Genomic DNA, 22,300 nt, shown 5'->3' on the forward strand with positions numbered 1-22,300 from the left:
ATTATTCAAAATCCATACACTTTTATATGGAGTAACAAGACAGAGTCAGAGCAATAAATTTGGATTATCGAGGCCTCATGATTGTGTTCTATAAAAATAAGATTGGTCGATAGGCAGAAGTCACTAAAAGATACGGAATCATTGTATTGTTGTGGACATATATGGAGCGTTGCATCAGCAGTCTGGTCGCATCGAGACACCAATAACAAAAGGACACTATGACAGAGACAAATGACCCGCATAACTTTCTGACGGCAAAGAATCTTAATTTTATAATCTTCAATATTTATCTGAACCGGTCTATATTTCTTTCTAAGAACAGCTACATCAAAGCTACTCCTCCTTTGAAATAAAATCCTCCAGACTGTTTCTTCGTCTGATTACCTTCAGTTAAAGTTGATGCGATTAATCACGACGTTTCAAAATACCACTTAAGCAATTTCCGCGAAAATTTCAATACCATTTTCTTCTTGCGATAATTATTTCCTCTGTTCAGGTAAAACTCTCGTCTTTGTTCCTTTCTTGGTCTATTCCAGAACTTCCGTGAAATTTAAGTAGACCATAATACCAACAACAGACCCATATTCGCCCCCATGAAGACACAGAATTATCGTCAGCTACAAATCCCAGACTTTCAGCAATATTTTTTTTTTTTTTGTGTTCTGTCTGACGACAGGTCCATATGAACAGAATCCTTCCATCCTTTTCTCGGACTGGGACCTGTTCATATACGTCTTGGCAGATGATCCAGAAGTGGTTTGCCATTGCCTTCTTCTGTGTGTGAATGGAGTAATTGTTGGGATGCCACGGAGAAACCGGGGAAGCCCCCGGAGGAAAACTCCGTGTTGCCTAGACCACGGCCTTGCCCAACACAAGTTATAAATTCGGGCATCGCCGGGAATCGAACCCGAGACCCCAGGATTACAAGGCCAGCGTTCTAACCGCTAGACCACTAATCACTATTTATTCACCGACGTAATAAATTTACGCTGTTTTCATTCAAAACATGCGCATTTAGATCAAGTCGTACGTTTGCTGCATTAAGACCACACCTCAGTCTTGGTTGAGCTGCGAAGAATGTCAAGGACTATGCTCAAATTATAAGCCGAAGTGCTGCAACGTGATTTGTTAAAATTCCGTACACAAGCATTTACAACTTCGATTTATCATTTTAAAGTATCACATGTTTTATCTAAGATGTGTTAACTTTGCATGCGTTGTCAAAGAATCGACGCCCAGTTCAGCTTTTATTTTGGCTACGTCATAATTACAAGTTACAAGTTGTAAAATACCATATCGGAGATATGAATGTGGCAGTTAATGTTCTTCGCCACCTTCTTTTTTTCAAACGTGCACATGATATATAATTTTATATATAAATTCTAAAATACAGAGTATATTTATATCTTCTTTAGTTTATTATTATTATTATTATTATTATTATTATTACATAAATTAGAAAATATTCAAAGAAAATTTGCCAGTTTATGCAATTACCGATTTTTCCAGTTTAATATCCCCCGAAAATACGAACTGATCCTATCTACTTTAAATTTTAGAACACTTTATTCCAGACGACGACATCTCGATAAGTTATTTCTTATTAATGTATTTAAGGGCAAAATAAATTGCCATTCCATTATGGACGCTGTTGGTTTACGTGTGCCGGCGAGGCAAATAAGAGAATTTTCTACGTTTAGTGTGTGCAGTGCATTTAGGCATAGTCCTTCAGCCAGGTGTGTCATTGCTGCAAATGACGTATGTAAATCTTTGGACGTATTTAGCATAAACTTTGTCTCCCTTGAGCGAACGTTCTCAACAAGGGAAATGATCTAGCTTCGTTATCTGTCTTTTTATATTCTTTAAAATTTTACAATTATATTAATGTTCCCTAGGTGGATTATTTGTTTTTATTTATATTCCTTCATTTTTTACTCTGTGTTAATATTGTTTCTATTTTGGGTTTGCCTGTACTTGGCTGTTAAATTTAATACTGTACATGTATAAGTTTAGTTAATCCGTTTGTGTAATATTATCCATTATTATTTCACTATTATTGTATATATTATCAGTGTTTGCCTGTTATTGGCTTCTTGCTGTTGGCAAACACTTAAATAAATTAATTGAATTGAATTGAATTTAGAAGTATGGTCGAAGGAAGACATTACATTGTAAAAATGATTTTCCTGTTGAATAGAATCACCGTGCTGGAAACTCAGTAGATACATTCTCTAAGTTTCAGCTTATGTTTACAGAGATGTTATCTCATGGTAATTGATTATGTTATAATGACTGGCTACGGACTGAACGACCGGGGTTCGATCCCTGGCAGGGGCAGAATATTCTTCCTCTAGCCTCTGCGTCCAGACCGACTCTGAGGCCCACACATCCTCCAATCCAATGGGTACCGGGGTCCTTTCACGGGGGTAAAGCCGGCCGGGGCGTGATGCTGCCCACTCACCCCCCATCTAGTGTTGAGGTCATGAATAAGTAGGAGCTATACCTCCTCTCCTCCCAAGCGCCTACATGACGACAGGTCCATATGAACAGGATCCTTCCATCCTTTTCTCGGACTGGGACCTGTTCATATACGTTCTTGGCAGATGATCCATAAGTGGTTTGCCATTGCCTTCTTCTGTGTGTGAATGGAGTAATTGTTGGGATGCCACGGAGAAACCGGGGAAGCCCCCGGAGGAAAACTCCGTGTTGCCTAGACCACGGCCTTACCCAACACAAGTTATAAATTCGGGCACCGCCGGGAATCAAACCCGAGACCCCAGGATTACAAGGCCAGCGTTCTAACCGCTAGACCACCGTGGCTATATGGCGCATAGTGTCCCAGCTTTAATTGATTCTGTTATGAGATACTGTCCATATGATCATATAATTTTTCCATACAACTGACTCCGAAATGCAAAATGCTGACAACTTGTAATCACAATAAGCGACTTTGTATTTAACACGAGACCAAAACTACGCGTCCACACGTTATATAACAACTCATTACAACCTTCGAGCAAAGTCTGTATGTCTCATTCGCATAATTTATTTATTTTTATTTACGTCTTTCTTTCTTAGTGGAAGATGCTGGAAAAATGTTTACGAAACTGTTTTAAATAAACGCAGGCGTAACTGAAAATGTCAAGACCATCAACATTTCTAGTTTTACTTATCATTAAAGAAGGCGAGATTTTACATACTACGAGCGTCAAAATATTCCAAACACCGGATATGTCTTGTTTGTATGACGACCTAGTAACCTCGGACACCTTACTCGTCACTTATTTTTGTCCATGAAGATTTCCCTTCCAGTAAGCGACTGGATCACGTCGTGCATGACACCAAATGCCCGATCGAGGCTTACGTGAGTGCTCTACAAGGACAGAAATAATACAAATAATAACTTCAAAGCGTCATTATCGAAAGTACATTGAGATTCCATTTGTAACAGCATAACACGCATAAAACACGTAGTACAGAAGGAAGAAGTGTTTACCTTTTAGGAAGGTTTTTCCAATTCATGAACTAAGATGGTAAAGTTGCGTCATATTGTGATATAATAAGTATATATTAAATCTTGTCCGTCTAATCACAATAAATTATTAGATTTATTAAAAATGGAATAAAAATCTGAAAAAAGAACATCGTATAATATCTGGTAAAAATCTGATAAAATGTACTCTGGCATAATGTATGAAAATTGTATTTGAATTATTTATCGTTTTAAAGCTTTATATAATTATATACACCTGAGGATGGTTCTTTTAGGAACTGAAACATGTCGTGAAACATGAAAAATGATGGTCTAATGTAAATCGAATATTTCGATAAAGAACATCATTTAATATTTTAAATGTTAATTATGTAATATTTTAATATTTAATAAGAATTTATTGTGATTAGACGGACAAGATTTAATATATACAATTCATGAACGTTGGACAATGCGAAGACCAACCTGCCGGGTTATGTAGTGCAACTCATTTGAACTAGAACATTAGCTGATTATTTGAAACCATATTGTTAATTTTCTAATTCTAATAAAAGAAATTAATCTACAATTGAACTAACTAACTAACTAACTAGATGGCTTACCGAACCCGAAGGTTCATCACCGAATTAACCAAAGCCCTCCACCGGACCCTGTCCTGGGCCAACAAAATCCAGTTTCCTTCAACTCCTATCTCCCATAGATCCCGCCTGAGATTATCCTCCCATCTACGTCTAGGTCTCCCCAGCGGTCTCTTCCCTTCAGGTTTCCCAACCAGTACCCGGTGCACACCTCTTGTCCCATCCATGCGCGCTACATGTCCCGCCCATCTCACTCTTCTCGACTTAATCACCCTCACAATACTGGGGGAGCAGTACAGATTTTTAAGCTCGTCATTGTGCAGTTTTCTCCACGCCCCATCGTCTTCCCTCTTAGGCCCAAATATCCTCCTCAACACCCGATTCTCAAACACCTGCAATCTGTGTTCCTCCCTCTGAGTGAGAGACCATGTTTCGCACCCATACAAAACAACAGGCAATATTATTGTTTTGTATACTTTAATTTTCAGGTTCTTAGAAATCAGACGGGAAGACAAAATATTTTGGACTGAGAAGTAGCAAGCATTTCCGGAATTTAGTCTCCTCCTAACTTCCTCACAAGTATCATTTTGATTTGTTATTGTTGTTCCCAAATATTTGAACTTTGTAACCCTTTCAAAGGATTTATTAGCCACCCTAAGATAATATTGCCCGCCTGTCTTCTGATGACGAGATACTAACATGTACTTAGTTTTTTCTGAATTTACTTCCAGCCCCACTTGTCTACCAGCCTCTAGTAAAACTTCTGCGTTCCTCTTTATTGTATTTATATCGTCCCCCAATAAATTAACATCATCAGCATATGCCAATAGCTGATGTGTCCCGTTCAATTGCAAACCCTCCTGCCTACCTTGGACCTTCCTGATGGCGTATTCTAGCGCAAAGTTAAAGAGCAAGGGAGACAAAGCATCTCCTTGTTTTAGACCGTTCTTGATGAGGAATGTCTCAGATACATATTTACCTACTCGAATTTTGCTGCAGGTTTCATTTAAGCACATTTTTATTAGACCCACTAGCTTCTTTGGTATACCAAATTCAATAAGAATATTATATAGCACTTCTCTCTTCACAGAGTCATAGGCTTTTTTGAAATCTATAAATAACTGATGTACAGTCCCACCGAACTCCCATTTTTTCTCTAGTATCTGACGAATGCAAAAGATCTGATCAATCGTTGATCTGTTTCGTCTGAACCCACACTGATGATCCCCAATAGTTTCATTCGCATATGGGGTTAATCTTGCCAAAAGAATGTTGGATAGAATTTTGTATGAGGTTGATAGCAGCGATATTCCTCGGTAATTACCACACTCAGTCTTGTCCCCCTTCTTATAAATAGGAATAATTATGGATTCCTTCCATTGATGTGGCATCTCTTCCTTATCCCAAATTAACTGAATAAGCTTATGGATCCTCATATGCAACCCTTTGCCACCTGCTTTAATTAATTCGGCCGGAATCTGATCAATTCCTGGAGATTTATAACTTTTCAACTTCCCAATGGTTAGTTCCACTTCATCTAAGCTAGGTTCTGGCACCAACAGTTCAGCTGTATGCATTTTAATCTGTCTAATATCACCAGTATTATGAACATTTAAGAGCTCGCTAAATAAATTTTTCCACCTATTCACAATTTTTATTGGATCTGCAAGCAAATTGCCACTATCATCCTTTACCAAATTGGTCTGGGGTTGATATCCTTTCTTAAAGTTATTAATGCCTCTGTACAGGTCTCTGATGTTTTTTTCCTTATTATTTGTCTCAAGTTCAGCAATTTTGCCCTTCAGGTATTCCCTTTTCTTAGTCCTAAAGGTTCTACTAGCCTCACGTCTCACGTTACATAGATTATCCGCATTTGTTTTGTTTGGGTTCTGCAACCATTGAAATTTTGTTTGCTTCCTTCGATCTATTAATTTTGAACATTCTTCATCAAACCACGGTTTATTTTGCTTTCTCCTGTAGTATCCTAGTTTCTCTTTTGCTGAAATTTTGATGCAGTTTCTGACATTTTCCCACTCCCTGTTGATGTCCACACTTTCATTATCCTCATTTGTCTCTAAAATTTGAAACCTATTCGAAATTTCAACTTGATATTGTTCCTTTGCCTCTCCCTCACTTAATTTTTTCAAATCAAATCTTTCTGTGTCAAAATTTTGTTTAGTTCGTCTACTTACTGAAAGCCGCTCCCTCACTTTTGCTACCACCAGATAATGATCAGTGTCGCAATCTGCTCCTCTGAATGATCTCACATCAATTACATTTGTCTGCCTTCTCTTATCTACTAAAACATGATCTATTTGATTGTGTGTTCTGCCATCTGGGGAAGTCCAAGTGTATATTGACAGGTGCAAAAAATAATTATATGTGTTCTGTGTCCGAAGCCAATAAAATTAACGAATAGTTAGAAAGTTGATTTCGTATATCTCCATATTTCATTTCCGAAACCACTAAACGGATTTCGGTAAAATTTCGTATTAGAAACTACGCGAAAACTTATAAGGCGAATTTTAATTTTAATTGTATCGGCCCAATTCAACTCCTGGATAACTAACTAAATAACCAATCAACTAACCAATAACATGGAAGAGATCCCTTCGAGAGAAGCTAACAAAAACGTTCAGCTAAGAAGGACATTTTATGTAACCCGAAGATTCATCAGACCATGTTCATAAGAGCCATCTATCGGTCCCTGTCCCCAGCCTCTTGATTCTAACCCACACACCCCAAAGTCTATTTCTCCGAGATCCATTTTAATATTACACCCCCATCTACATCTAGGTTTTCTGAATTGTTTGTTTCCTTCAGGCGATTGAGTCGAAATGTTGCACGCATTTATCACCCCTACATTCGATACATCTACATTACATGAAACTCATATGAGACTGTACCAATGTTCTCAGAGTTGAACGTCAACAAAAATAATGTTACATAAAACATGGATTTCGGTATATTCTGAAAACTTTAACATATTTGTATTGTCTTTCGATGTGGTGAATATTTAAAAAAGTTGGTCCTACAAAAAAATCAGTAAAATCTTCTCGGGCAATCAGCCGCGTCAACTGGTTACCGTAGTAAGCCGACGTTTCGGGAACTAACTCTGTCCCCATCATCAGGGTTCAGATCTGAACCGAAAAGTCGGTTTACTACGGTAACCAGTTGATGCGGCTGATTGCCCGAGAAGATTTTATTGATTGTACTCGCCGCAAAAGTCTGAAATCCTATAAAAAAAAAATCCTGGCTCTGTGCGGTATATCTGCAGTGTAATATATTTGGAAAATTTAGATCTAATCTGAAATAATAAGTATGTATTGGCAAGGACAAAGCAGTGTGAAAAATAGGAATGTGCGCATGCGCACTCCGATAAAATGTGGGCTACATTTGCAATCTCATTTATTATCCAATACAGTTAAAATTAACTAAAGACGCGGAACGTGAAAGTGTGAGTTCATTTATTTGATTATTCGATCAAAACCCATACAATTTACGTACAAGACAGTTAAAATAATCACCAATATAATGTTATATTTTTCACACTATTCGCTATTTTGTATTACTGTATCTATTTAAATTTTAATTCGATAAATGAAAAAGAACAAGTTGTACATTTCTATGAAAACCAAAATAAAATATTCTTGCAAACGTATAATTTTACAATTTTTTTTTTACAGATTATAGGACTAAAGGGGGAACCAAGAAGTGGTGCCCAACCAAAAGGGACACACACAGGCTACGCTTGAACCCATACATACATTTGATTCTTTTTGAATTGTTATGTATTACACTCTTTTAATAATATACATATAATTAATAATAGGCTACTGTACGGAAATCAAATACTTATTTCATTTGTTTTCTATAAGGTGATATTTTATTGTTTTTAAATAAAATATTTTACTACAAATTGAAAACTGTTTTAACTAAAAGCACGTGAGAGTACAGACAATAGCATTAAACTTCAAAGCCGAGTGGTAAGGATATATACCATCTGAGCTAACAATCACCAACGCTGAATTTTATATTATTAGATTAAATGTGATTCTCACAAAAACAACGATCATTTCCTTAAACAGCGTTAACCAATTAATTTTGTAATGTTGAAGTGTTGTGTTTTCTTCGCGGTACGGACTAAATTCTTAAATATTTGTATGAGCTTCGGCTTAAAAGTTTTAATGTAAGTGCATTTATTTACCGAGCCATATTTGAAGATTAAAGTTCCTCTATAACTGTTCTCCAAGAACTGAAAAGAACACGAAATCGTTTTTAACCTGTCTCTCACTGAGATGACAAGTTTCAGTTATGTACTGCAACAGATTCTGGAACATTTACACTACCAATTACAACAATATAGACTACAGATTATGATTTCCTCATCAAAATGCATGTTATTCTGGATTTTCTCTACTTCACCACGTGTAAAATGAGATCTGTGCATACAATACAGCTTCCATACTGATGCGATGGACCAATTTATAATATGCAGGATAGTTCAGCTGCAGTGCATCTTCAAATTTTAGTCAGGATAACAAAATAATCTATCAGAGATTTATTATTAATATCCTCTGGAGGGGCGAAACTTGTAATAATATACTTAAAACAGGAAACAATTCGGTCTTTATTGATTATTACCTGCTCTTCGTCAACTTCCAATATCATTTGACGTTATGTAATCTCGTCAGTTTAAACAGCGGTGTTAAATACATAAAGAATTTATAATATATTCGTTAGAAAATTATACTAGGCAACTCTTCTGTTTGAAGGAATAAGCCCATCTTTCAGAAACTTACGAACTGACATGGATCAGTGCATTTCACACTTTCTACATGCACGTTTCATTAAATAAGATATAAAAAGTGCACAGTTGATTTCCCCATATATGCCTTTACTCTCGAATCATATTTTTTATTAAATTGTCACTGTTTATGTCTACTCTGAGACCACATATAACCTATAAATACACCTTGATCAAATTCAGAGTTACTGAATGTTAATGATGGTTATACAATCATCACTGGTCTTTAAGGAAAAACAGTAGAGTTGTCAATGTGATGAGAACTATAAAATGGTGTCAGAACTCAACCAGACGAAGCTTTACAATTCTTTCGCATTATCAACACCATCCGCAGGATAGGTTGGTGATGGGCAGTTAGCCAAGACAAAAAGGAAAAGATACATTTTTTTTTGGCTGTTGAAAATTAAAACTCGGGTTTCAAACCCAAAGTCAGTCAACTGTTTGATTAGACCGTCTCAGCTCATATATTTCGATTAAAAATAAACTATAATTATTACTTGATATCAAATGTTCATGATATCCTACAAAATGCAAACTGGAGTCAGCGTGTGACGTTTTATGCATCTAAAAAGTAGTTAATTATTTCTAGCTTCATTGTGGTAACTTAAATAAGGGTTAAAAATAATATTTTATTTCGATATATCCGTAAACAGGACAGTTAATGTTTTTAGCGGCGATAATAGTTTGTTCGGCTAGACAGTATTTAAGAAAATTTATCACGCAAGACAAATAATTTCCTTCTACCATTATTCCGGACAGGATTTCTGTCAGTATTAACAATGACTGTGACACACAAGATACTGGTTCTGCTACTGCTAAGACAGCCAAAGAAATAGCGGAATCCTCTATTGACTTGTAATGCCCGTTGCTTGTGGATGAGAACTTTCCTTCAGAATCAGGTTCCTTTTTGAAACAATTCACGTATTTGCCTTTCATGAACTCGATTCTTTTTACTGACATTAAAGCTTCGAGATATTTTTTTTATTATCTCCTTAAATGGCAAAGTTAAAAGGTAACAATGTCAGTGTGCCCAAACACTGCGTCATAAAGGCGTAAGGGGGAGTGAATGGAAGGCTCCATGTATTCATTTGCGGTTCTAGATGCAGGAGAATGGTCAGCTTCACGCTTCACGATTTGTTCCCAGGGAAAGAGAGAGTTGAGGGTATTGGGTTCAACGCTGTGTTCTTGACGGATTAGTGAAGCCGGTAATCAAACTCAGGTCATCCAACCAGCAGACAGTCATTTCAGTGACTGAAATGTTACAGTTCGTGATTTTAAGTTTCTCTCGTTGAATATTCACGGACTTGAAAACTATTTACGACAAGTGTTGTTGCATTTATGATACGCATTTGGGTTACAGTAATTTGACACAGGCCGCCACGGTGGTCTAGCGGTTAGAACGTTGGCCTTGTAATCCTGGGGTCTCGGGTTCGATTCCCGGCGGTGCCCGAATTTATAACTTGTGTTGGGCAAGGCAGTGGTCTAGGCAACACGGAGTTTCCCCAGTTTCTCCGTGGCATTCCAAAAATTACTCCATTCACACACAGAAGAAGGCAATGGCAAACCACTTCTGGATCATCTGCCAAGAACGTATATGAACAGGTCCCAGTCCGAGAAAAGGATGGAAGGATCCTGTTCATATGGACCTGTCGTCAGACAGAACACTAAATAATAAAAAATAAATAAATTTGACACACGAAACTTTGATCAAAAAACGCTTAAAAGTTCAAGTACGCCTTCAATAAAAGTGACAAACTCTTATGATAATCACTTTTGGGCAATGATTAAGATCATAAGACGTGTTTGGTTTCTATTATAACCACTTCGACGCCATAGATTGATAATACCACAACAAGGGTAAAATAAATGATCCGTTTTAATTCAAATTTCCTTTCACACTAAACTGGAATGAATAGTGTTAATATTTCACTTTAAAAGGAGAGCATGATTAATTTATAAGTCCACCGTGTTATACCACTTTCAGTGACAAGTTTTTGTCATATATCAGATGTTTAGTTACTGACCTCAGTTGCCTAAATTCCCCAAGACTAATTAAATGCAAGAAGAAACGTTGTAGATATGGTGTTATATAATTCACCTCCTATTCAGAAAACGTTTAATGCACCTCCGCCCATGCATTGTCTTACAAACAGGCTATAGTAATTAATTCTCTCGTACAGGTGATAGGCACCTTGTTCCAGTTTACCTTAACATTCTTCAATTACTTGTTATTTGTATCTCACGTTTGCGTTGTTCTAGGTAATACTTAAGATATCTCTCCTAATACAAGCCAATAGCAGTTATTTCAGAATGATTTATCCAGTTAATACAAACAAACTGCACGTCTTTATCTTACATTGTTTTACTGAATTAAATGTGATCTATTCCAAATTAAAATATAACGGAAATTTCTAAGTAGCTTGAAAAGTTTAGTCACAAAAATTACAGGCTATGACAAAGTTAAAAGACGTCATTTCGTTCAGGCAAAATCTATGCCTAACCAGTCTCCTATTTTGATGGTAGTGGAGGACTTACGCCCGGGGGTAAGTGGGCAGTGCATTAAACTTACCACTCATTACTATAGAGTGCGGCGGAGATTAAGAATGAGTGGAGTCTAACATCCACGCCCTCATTACATAATGTCAACGAGGAGGGATTTTCAGAATTTGTAAGTCGGGGGGGGGGGGCTGATTTTTAACGCCCATTCCAGGTTGTTCAGAGGTTTTTGTGATATTCTTAGGCAACTTACGACAGGTCTAGAGCAAGAATTCGCGGTTTCTTTGTACTTCGTCAGAATTCGTAAATAGTTTAACTGTAATAATCGTTTATAAGCTCTCGAAAATATCAACCATCGTATTCGTGGGGCAAAAGTAATCCATACTTGTATTCAAATGATACTTAATTAGATTTGGAATTCGGCACGACTGCCAACAATTCCGAGGATGTTCATAGTTTTACTCAGTCTATTTAAACTAATTCCGCTATCTATATGCTATAGGCAGTGTTGGTTTGTTGATTAGTTAGTTTGTTGGTCATCATTTTCTACTGATAAGAGACTTTAGGTCTTGTATAATAATATTTATGAACGAGTGTGTGTTTTATAACAGTTGCTATGGTGTGGTGAATTTTTCATGTTGAGGGATTTTGGGTTTTATGGGATATCATGAACGTTGCCATGCTAATGCTGTTAAGTGACCTACTATATATAGTTATTATAACCTTGATCAAAGATTATATTTCAGACTGCGGTACATAAAAACGAATTACATTCTTTATTAAAATTATTTGTATTATATTTTTAAGCAAAGATAAATGGTATTATTATTTTTTGATACATAATATTAGTTAATTTTAATGTTATATGCTGGTTTGTGGAAACACTACTCTAAAACGAAAGGTTGTTTGCTCCTCCATTGACCTGCTATGAATAAGTACTTTTATACGAAGAAGAAAAACAGATATTTAAAGTGTTAACACCTCCAAGCTTTCTTAATTAAGTAATGACAAATAATGAATTTAATTTGCATATACTGTGTCTTTACACTTATCAACAAGAATGTATTTAAACACTACTTTAGATTATCCCTTTATTTTTAGGGCAAATTTCTTGTCATTACATAATATACTGTTTACACATTATTAAATTCCCACGCCAAATAATGTTACATACTTCTGCAATTGACACAGAATTGTGAAATGAAATAAATAAGATATTGTGGTTTAGTCTCCACGGAAATTTCTTTCATAATCTTTAATTTCATGTTGAAGCTTATACCCAGGGGGCATCTGTATGAGATATAAACACTTAAATACCAAATATTATTAATAAGAAAGCCCAGTGAACCGTTAAACACAGAGGCGTGAGCCGAATGAAAAGATAAGACGTTGTAATATCACTTTCTCGCATTCTGGACAAATTAGCTTTTAAAACCTAGAGATTGGTCACTAAAAAGTTTTCTTCTCAGCATTACATATATAAGAATGTATTACTGTAGATAAATTAGACATAATTATAAGAAATTGCAAGGCTATGGCCCGTCTGGACATCACATCAAAAAACAATTTCTTAAAATACTTTACTTTACTTTAAAACTAACTAACTAGATGGCTTACCGAACCCGAAGGTTCATCACCGAATTAACCAAAGCCCTCCACCGGACCCTGTCCTGGGCCAACAACATCCAGTTTCCTTCAACTCCTATCTCCCATAGATCCCGCCTGAGATTATCCTCCCATCTACGTCTAGGTCTCCCCAGCGGTCTCTTCCCTTCAGGTTTCCCAACCAGTACCCGGTGCACACCTCTTGTCCCATCCATGCGCGCTACATGTCCCGCCCATCTCACTCTTCTCGACTTAATCACCCTCACAATACTGGGGGAGCAGTACAGATTTTTAAGCTCGTCATTGTGCAGTTTTCTCCACGCCCCATCGTCTTCCCTCTTAGGCCCAAATATCCTCCTCAACACCCGATTCTCAAACACCTGCAATCTGTGTTCCTCCCTCTGAGTGAGAGACCATGTTTCGCACCCATACAAAACAACAGGCAAGATTATTGTTTTGTATACTTTAATTTTCAGGTTCTTAGAAATCAGACGGGAAGACAAAATATTTTGGACTGAGAAGTAGCAAGCATTTCCGGAATTTAGTCTCCTCCTAACTTCCTCACAAGTATCATTTTGATTTGTTATTGTTGTTCCCAAATATTTGAACTTTGTAACCCTTTCAAAGGATTTATTAGCTACCCTAAGATAATTTTGCCCGCCTGTCTTCTGATGACGAGATACTAACATGTACTTAGTTTTTTCTGAATTTACTTCCAGCCCCACTTGTCTACCAGCCTCTAGTAAAACTTCTGCGTTCCTCTTTATTGTATTTATATCGTCCCCCAATAAATTAACATCATCAGCATATGCCAATAGCTGATGTGTCCCGTTCAATTGCAAACCCTCCTGCCTACCTTGGACCTTCCTGATGGCGTATTCTAGCGCAAAGTTAAAGAGCAAGGGAGACAAAGCATCTCCTTGTTTTAGACCGTTCTTGATGAGGAATGTCTCAGATACATATTTACCTACTCGAATTTTGCTGCAGGTTTCATTTAAGCACATTTTTATTAGACCCACTAGCTTCTTTGGTATACCAAATTCAATAAGAATATTATATAGCACTTCTCTCTTCACAGAGTCATAGGCTTTTTTGAAATCTATAAATAACTGATGTACAGTCCCACCGAACTCCCATTTTTTCTCTAGTATCTGACGAATGCAAAAGATCTGATCAATCGTTGATCTGTTTCGTCTGAACCCACACTGATGATCCCCAATAGTTTCATTCGCATATGGGGTTAATCTTGCCAAAAGAATGTTGGATAGAATTTTGTATGAGGTTGATAGCAGCGATATTCCTCGGTAATTACCACACTCAGTCTTGTCCCCCTTCTTATAAATAGGAATAATTATGGATTCCTTCCATTGATGTGGCATCTCTTCCTTATCCCAAATTAACTGAATAAGCTTATGGATCCTCATATGCAACCCTTTGCCACCTGCTTTAATTAATTCGGCCGGAATCTGATCAATTCCTGGAGATTTATAACTTTTCAACTTCCCAATGGCTAGTTCCACTTCATCTAAGCTAGGTTCTGGCACCAACAGTTCAGCTGTATGCATTTTAATCTGTCTAATATCACCAGTATTATGAACATTTAAGAGCTCGCTAAAGAAATTTTTCCACCTATTCACAATTTTTATTGGATCTGCAAGCAAATTGCCACTATCATCCTTTACCAAATTAGTCTGGGGTTGATATCCTTTCTTAAAGTTATTAATGCCTCTGTACAGGTCTCTGATGTTTTTTTCCTTATTATTTGTCTCAAGTTCAGCAATTTTGCCCTTCAGGTATTCCCTTTTCTTAGTCCTAAAGGTTCTACTAGCCTCACGTCTCACGTTACATAGATTATCCGCATTTGTTTTGTTTGGGTTCTGCAACCATTGAAATTTTGTTTGCTTCCTTCGATCTATTAATTTTGAACATTCTTCATCAAACCACGGTTTATTTTGCTTTCTCCTGTAGTATCCTAGTTTCTCTTTTGCTGAAATTTTGATGCAGTTTCTGACATTTTCCCACTCCCTGTTGATGTCCACACTTTCATTATCCTCATTTGTCTCTAAAATTTGAAACCTATTCGAAATTTCAACTTGATATTGTTCCTTTGCCTCTCCCTCACTTAATTTTTTCAAATCAAATCTTTCTGTGTCAAAATTTTGTTTAGTTCGTCTACTTACTGAAAGCCGCTCCCTCACTTTTGCTACCACCAGATAATGATCAGTGTCGCAATCTGCTCCTCTGAATGATCTCACATCAATTACATTTGTCTGCCTTCTCTTATCTACTAAAACATGATCTATTTGATTGTGTGTTCTGCCATCTGGGGAAGTCCAAGTGTATTTATGAACATCACGGTGTGGAAATTTTGTACTTTTTACAATTAAATCTTTTGACGTAGCGAAGGTCACTGCTCTGACGCCATTATCATTACTAAGTGCATGGAGACTCTCGCTGCCTATTGTGGGTTTGAAGACATCCTCCCTCCCAATTTTTGCATTGAAATCTCCTAGCAGAATTTTCATGTGATACTTGCCAAATGTATCAAATACTGATTCCAATTCTTCATAAAAGCTATCCTTGATATCATCGCTTTTGTCTTCAGTTGGGGCATGAACATTAAGGACAATGATGTCGCACCAACGTCCTTCCAAAATTACGTAAGACAACCTGTCACTAACAAATTCTACTCTCTTAACTGCTGCCCTAATTCTGCTATGAACAAAAAAACCCGTCCCTAGCTGATGATTGTCATTCCCCTTTCCATAGAAAAATGTAAAATTGTCCACTGGGATCGTGCCCTCCCCCTCCCATCGCACTTCCTGCACTGCCACTAAGTCTAACTTATAATTACCTAATTCCCTACACACTGATTTCAGTGCCCCAGCCCTATAGAGGCTCCTAATGTTCCAGGTACCAAATCTCATGTCCTTTTTCAATTGCCGTGGTCGTGCCAAAGAGTCCGTCCTGATCCGAGGCTTGGTTGATTTTTTCGTAACACATATTTTTTTTAAAGGTGAAAGGTTGTTAGCCCTACACCCAACCCCCAACCTGGAGGACCAGGGTATCACTCTTAGTCTAGCGCATCTCCTTAGACCTGTCCGGCTTGGGTGACCCTACCATGAGCCGAAGCTCAGGCCGGCATAGCCCTAAGGGTCATTTGAGCACGCAAGCCTCCTCACCCGGCAGATTGCCTTCGACAAGGTGGTGATACCTTCGAGAAGGCTTTACTTTACTTTACTATTAGCATTATGGCGTAAGTAAAGGTAGCTCTCTACTAAAACCGGATATGGCGTAGTGTCTTGGGAACAGCATACTCTGGGAAGTAGGTCGTGTTACAATACAAGTCATGTATTCTGTTCTTCCTTAAAAACTTTAATACTATATATTTCTGGAGGGGGGGGGGACAATTTAATCATTTAATTAATCTTCCTTCTAGTACGGCGCAACATCCCAGGCGATATATTGATTTCCATGCCTCTTTATCTTAAAATATAATAAATTCGAGAATTAAAATGGCAGACTGTAATGCTATGTTAATCATATGTAAGCATCATTGGACGTTTTCTTTTATGAAGCTACTGCGCTGGTTTGATTGAGGCTATTAATTAATTATTGAATATCACTCGCTAGTGCACCTAATATAGATTTTTTTTTTCAAAATGTGTCACACACACACAAATTAAATGGTGAAAGTAAAAGCTTTAGTTTCAGAATACATTACATAGAAAAATAATTTCTGACTCTATGTTGCAATATGTTTATGCCTACAGTAATAAATACAAATCGACAAACTTAGCAATGAGATACACAAAGTGATTGACTGCAGTATATATTTTAGGCTCTTGATATCGTTCTGTAAAGACAGATGCTCAACTTTAAGAACTTTGCTCTACGTACCGTTATGTACGACACAGGATCAAGTATATATACATTAGTATTATAATAATAAACTTTATCGTTCCCCAGACTTGTCTGATTGACGATTTTTATATGAAACCAGTGTGAGAAGGGAGAGAGGTTAAGAAGTGACACATTTGTGTTTGTGTCGTGGGAGGTTTCAGACAACAGTCCACCCCTTGGAACATCAGGAAATTTGATGACCATTAATTTTATGCTGTGAGGAAAATGGGGCCATTTTTTTACCTTTTATCGTCGTCAATTGTAACTTTTGTTGTTGGAAACACAGGGTAAATGATATAGTATCAGAAAACACCATTTTACAAATTTTATGGAAATTAATTACACTGTATTACACATAATCATTCTAAGGGAAGAACACAGGTTGAGTTTGGCAAGAGAGTGGTCAGAAGAATCGGGTGTTGAGGAAGATATTTGGGCCTAGGGGAGAAGACGATGGGGTCTGGAGAAAACTGCATAATGACGAACTTAAAATCTGTACTCCTCCCCCAATATTGTCAGGGTGATTAAGTCGAGAAGAATGAGATGGACGGGGCATGTAGCGCGCATGGATGGGACAAGAGGTGTGCACCGGGTATTGGTTGGGAAGCCTGAGGGGAAGAGACAGCTGTCGAGACCTAGACGTAGATGGGAGGATAATGTCAGGCGGGATCAGTGGGAGATAGGAGTTGAAGGAGACTGGATTTTGTTGGCCCAGGACAGGGTCCGGTGGAGGGCTTTGGTTAATTCGGTGATGAACCTTCCGGTTCGGTAAGCCATCTAGTTAGTTAGTTAGTTAGTTAGTTAGTTAGTTAGTTAGTTAGTTAGTTAGTTAGTGGTAAGTAGAATATTTGAAAATTTGAGGAGAATATTTGAACCTCAAAGACCGGACGTAACAGATGGATGGAGAAGTTTGCTTAATGAAGGGTTACCGAATGGGTTACAAGTCATAAAAATGGAAATCAAAAACAATATGAAACAGGCCCTAAAGCATTCTGAACACGACAAATCTGACGAATTTTAACTAAATATAGAATAGACTGAGACAACTTTACTAAAATCTTAAATAAGTCTTCACACATTGGTACTGATCTGTACTAAGTTCAATGGTAAAATAATTTTTACTGTTTGTGGACTTGAAAAACTTTTCACAAATTTGTACTTCTTAATAAAATATTATTAGGGTAATGAATTTATGAAGGATGCCATGAGTAGGACATGCAGCTCGTGTGAGAAAAATGTGAAATTTGTGAAAAAAATAGTCCAAAAATTTGAAGGGAAGATAGACTTTATAAACCAAGGAGATGGAGCGACAATATTAAAACTGACTCAGAGAAATAAAAAGTGTAAGTGTGCACTGGATATTTATCACTCTCGATAGGGACAGGTGGCGAGCTCGTGTGAACACGGTAACTAAATTCTTTTTTAAGTTACACAAGAAGTATAAGTAAAGGCTGTCCAAAAATATATATACCGAGTTTAAATTCAATTTTCTCCGCAACGAGCGATCATAATTTTAAGAAACTTTACTGACACACTGAAATAAGCAAGCCATTTGTTTATCATTTGTTTTCGTTCGGGTACCAAAGTAACCGAAAGACTAGAGAAGTTCGTCCATTGAGCGTGAAATTTTTGCTATTCCAACAGGCATCTTTCAAAGTACGGTGTCAAACTTTATGATAAGATTGTTAAAAAATCGTCAAAATTGAGAGCAAACACACTTATATAAACAGCTTTGATATATTTTGATTTGAACAGTATTTGAATGAGACTTTTATGTCTAGTATTTCAAGCATTAAACTTGGTAGGTACATTTTGGGTCACGCCGCAGGTAGTTTCAAAATTGTATATGATGTAATGGATGCCTATTCTTGTTAACACAGGTGATCAGAAACATATTCCCTATATTTAAATCATCAGGCAAGACGACTTTGATTAATGTCTTACAGTTGCAAAACCTGACTTTAAGGAAAGAAAAACACCTGTTTGTTAAGATTCCTGACTGACGGGATGAATAAAGACAGTCTACCTAGCCATTGAGTACGTGAAGTTTAACGCAAGTTCCATTGTGGCTAGACAAGAAAAGAAACTAGCCATACTGCTGTTTTATGTGAAGTAACTGTTTCTAAATGCCAAGGATTTTATATTGTTAAGAGACCCACTTACTTTTCTCGTTCTTGCTGTCATACTTGTGTTATAAAGGATGTACCATTTATGACGAAAACCAATAACAATCACATCCTACGGCACAAAATCACAATCAGAAACAGTCTATCCCCTGGTAATAGACTCTCACAACCTCCTCCGTGACACTACAGTAAAGGTCACCCTTGTTGCTAGGTCACTGTTCGCGAAAAACACGTTATATTCACCTGCAAAATGTGTGTTCCTTCTCGAAATCATTTTCTGTTTTTCGTGAGGAATTTAGTAATGAGTGTCCTGACAAGGGAGTACTGAATAAGACAACATTTCGGGAGACAGGAAGTGCTTGTATGTGACAAAGTGTTGATCGAAGACAAAACAGCTGATTTCAAACAGTGCATCAACTGAAAGAATTCTGTATTGAAATTGGTTTCGTTGTTTCTCGCGTGAAGGCGTTCAAGTGCATTGTGGTTGCATTTTAAACTGATCAAACTGTAGTACCGGGTCTGGTACTTGAAGTAACAATAGTTTATGCACGTTCGTAGAACCACAAAACGAGAAAGTTAAACGGATGGGAGACTTTCGTAATAAGTTTTACAGAAATTTTATGAAGTGGTATAATGTCCTTCGAAACATCAAGTAGACATTTTCCTTAAGTCATAACTGAAAAGCTTTACACTGGCATTCCCTTATATGGTATTTTTGACGTTAAATTTTCAAAACCATTGGTGAATTGATATCAGAGAGAATTTGTGATTCTACAGGATAAATCAAGAGCCAAATTTGTTTTCATTGCAGGAATGTACATTCTGGAGTATGTGACTTCAACTCTCCGGAGAGTAACACATTGCTCCTGACAGTTTGTGTGTTTATTGTTATTACTGTTATTATTGTTTACCTACGTAGATTTTAGACTTATGGAGCCTGTTCCATCAATCTCGTCCAATAATTTGCCATTCCATCTTTATCTGGTACGACTATAATGATCTTTTGCTAATGGGTTTATAGTACAGTGCCAACTTTGCATTCTACACAAATATGCATACCAAATACCAAACCCTGTTTCAAACTGATTGTAAAGTCAAATGGTTATATAAATTACTATTCAGATTTAATGAGACCTGCATCTGAAATAGGAATATAGAATTGGGTCTACTTATTGTGAAATGTTATAGAGTTAGGTCTTAAATGGTACATATTAACTGTCATTCGCTTTTATTTAAATTAGGTGTAGAACATTTCTTATTCTTCTTTCCTTGTATATTGTGTTTAGGTCGTATCGATTCTAACCTGGCTTCCACACTGTACCTCGCCCATGCGTGCCACAGCAATTCAACTTCGTGAATTAATTCCACTGTGCCAGAACAAGTCAACAAGTCTATTCCTTGAATCTGCATCTGAAATATCATCATTATCATAACCAAACTGTTTCCAAGAGATAAGTTGGAATTTATTTCATTTGAACGCAAAGAAAACCAGGCTATAAAGTTTTATGTTATTACACGTGGGCTTTCTAGTGCCTAAAAGAACAGTAACGATCATTCACTAACTTTATGTATAATTTTAAGACTGTTGAACGTGACTATAATTCTTAAACATTTGCTTCGTCTTAATGGACAGTATATTAGGAAATGTTGTTAACAGTTACATTATATGCAGTTGCAGAGCTCGGTGGCCCTCGGGGACATTTTGCAGACATCGACACACCCATAGGTCACGGTCAGTCGGTCTGGGGTCCCCGTGCTACCACTCGCTATTAGCTCCGACAGCAACCAGACTTGTGGCAGGAGAGAGATCTCGTCCCTCGTTAACAAAACTTCTGGGGGGATGTATTTGTAACACGTTACCGTCCAATCTTTTGCCTTGTAACATGTCACCATCATCTAAGGACCTGTTATTTTTGTTTCATCGAGGTGGATTTCCCCCGATATATTTAAAATTTATATCGATCGGCATTGCACGATTTACCTCAGTACAACTTCTGGTAACGAGTTAGAATTTCCTATTCTTCCTAAGACATTTCCAGTTACTGTGGGAGCAATGGTACTCAACCTTTACCATCTATACCTTCTTTTCCTCAGTTTCTTCCAATACCTTCCTTCTGCAACCTTCCTAACTTGTTCTCAACTCAATCTCGGTCTTCATATGTGACAACTGCATTTTATTTTACTGTTCAATATCTCATTTAAAAATCCCACTTTCGTCGTTATTAAAACACGGCAAGACCATCTTATTCTGTAAATAATTTATTTCTTAATTTTCGATTCTTAATCTCTTCTGTACTTCCGGTTTATAAATTTAATTTAGAGTTAATTAATATGTGTCATGTTTCTGCTCCATATGTTAATAATCGCTAGTGCCGAACGTCGTGATCATCGTATTTGGGAGGTCCAGGTTTCAAAATCACGGCGCCGTGATCCGCTGATTGTGGTTTATCGCGGCTTTTAGCAGTCCCTCAACTCACACGCCAGTAAAGTACTTTAAATTACCGCTTCCTTCCATATTCCTTCCAATTCAGTATTCAATAATCATCCTAACATTATATATCATATAAAAGTAAAGTAAAGCTGTCCCACTATACGCCATGTAGGCGCTTGGGGGGAGTGGAGGTATAGCTCCTCTCTTCCTTGACCTCGGCACTAGATGGGGGTGAGTGGTCAGCATCACGCCCCGGCCGGATTTACCCCCGGGAAAGAACCCCGGTACCCATTGGATAGGAGGCTGGGTGGGCCCCAGAGCCAGTCTGGACGCAGAGGCTAGAGGAAACATCCTCTGCCTCCGTCGGGGATCGAACCCCGGTTGCCCAGTGCGTAGCCAGTCACTATACTGACTGAGCTACGCATATAGTTAGTAAATAAATTAAAAACAAATAAATAAATACACACTTCTGTTTCTCAAGATTTTACTTCTTAAGTACTTGATCTCGAGTCATTATTACTGCTTTATAATTAGGCCCACCTACAATAGGCTACTATACGTACCATCGACAGAATTTTACTTTATATTCTAATCTATCCAGTCTTTAAAAAGATAGACTCATGAATGTCGAAAACAGGTAATTTAATTTACGTGATCCAACGTGAGGAGGCCACCATCGCCTCTGCAGGTAAACTCTGTGGTGCTACTCTAAGACAAAGAAGCATCTGCAAATCACAATGACAGCTCCAAAGCTTTTATTGTACACACAGATTTACGAATCAGACTTCAGACCGGCGAGAAAAAAGATAGCTTACTGAAAACACAAACAAGCTGAAAGTAGACCAATTTCACAGAGCAGTG

The 22,300-nt window shown here is 37.4% G+C and overlaps 1 protein-coding gene across 2 annotated transcripts in view; it reads right to left on the reverse strand.

Annotated features, from left to right (window-relative positions):
• Nucleotides 1-22,300, reverse strand: part of Cad99C (cadherin 99C) — a 141,149-nt gene that overhangs the window by 91,605 nt on the left and 27,244 nt on the right. Inside the window, exon 1 of one of the 2 annotated variants that reach the window (XM_087354821.1) lies at nt 19,046-19,064. The exons of the other annotated variant lie outside the window; for it this stretch is intronic. The gene's annotated coding sequence lies outside the window, so the exon portion shown is untranslated. Of the gene's footprint in view, nt 1-19,045; nt 19,065-22,300 lie in introns of those variants that run through there. 2 annotated transcript variants of the gene reach the window in all.

This window comes from Zootermopsis nevadensis, unplaced genomic scaffold, assembly GCF_977971745.1.
Source record: "Zootermopsis nevadensis isolate Lab colony 2312 unplaced genomic scaffold, Znev_1.0 Znev_ptg000024l, whole genome shotgun sequence".
Taxonomy (NCBI): domain Eukaryota; kingdom Metazoa; phylum Arthropoda; class Insecta; order Blattodea; family Termopsidae; genus Zootermopsis; species Zootermopsis nevadensis.